Consider the following 856-nt stretch of genomic DNA (forward strand, 5'->3'; position numbering starts at 1 on the left):
CATTTACCTCATAATTTGAAAAATTTCCCATGTTTAATATGGCCATGTAAAATTGTACACTAGGAAAATCATAATAGGCCCCCTTTAATATTTGGATGATGTGCTCTTGTTGACCTGGACCTTATTGTGATTCCATTTATTCTGCCTGCTGCTTTTAAAGGACATGAGGTCACCACGTCTAATCGACCACTATTGAACTCCTCCACAACATCATCAGGTAAAGAAGTAGATATAAATCGACCAGTTATTTCATCACATAGACCAATAGAGCAGGTATTAGTACATTAGCAGGTTACCAGGAACCTTGCTGAAGCCTGCAGTGCACCCAGTGCTCCTGAGTCTGCTCTTATCCACCTACCAGTGTGGGGGTTCTGAACATAAACTAGGAAACTGATAACTGAAGCTAAGTAATATGACTTAATTCATTGGGAATGCTAACTTCTCAAATCCACAATCTGCAATGTGAGAGTGGACAACATGAATATTCGCAGCAACAAAGATTATAAAGAGATAAATATTTCTCCCATTACCTGCTAATTGTCTGACAAAACAGAAGATTTAGTCTTTCAATTACAATCCATCAGCCTCATAATTTTAAACTTTTCCCATGTTTAATATGGACAATGAAAATTGTAAAATTATATACGATAGAAAAAAAAGGAAAATCATAATAGGTCCCCTTTAATATGTAGACACTGTGTACTTGTTGAGCTGGACCTCACTGTCTTCCCATTTATTGTGTCTGCTGCTTTTAAAGGACATGAGGTCACCACGTCTAATCGACCACTGTTGAACTCCTCCACAACATCACCAGGTAAGGGAGTAGCTGAACATTTGCCTCATAATTTTAAACTTT

General features: G+C 37.5%; 1 long non-coding RNA gene across 1 annotated transcript in view; it reads left to right on the forward strand.

Annotated features, from left to right (window-relative positions):
• Positions 1 to 164: 164 nt before the first annotated feature.
• Positions 165 to 856, forward strand: part of LOC111649431 (uncharacterized) — a 2589-nt gene continuing 1897 nt past the window's right edge. Inside the window, exons 1-2 of the long non-coding RNA XR_002760285.2 lie at positions 165 to 217; positions 758 to 814. This is a non-coding gene — a long non-coding RNA (uncharacterized LOC111649431). The remainder of the gene's footprint in view (positions 218 to 757; positions 815 to 856) is intronic.

Source organism: Seriola lalandi, unplaced genomic scaffold, assembly GCF_002814215.2.
Source record: "Seriola lalandi dorsalis isolate HSWRI2012SDOR001 ecotype SW California unplaced genomic scaffold, Sedor1 jcf7180002050777, whole genome shotgun sequence".
NCBI lineage: Eukaryota > Metazoa > Chordata > Actinopteri > Carangiformes > Carangidae > Seriola > Seriola lalandi.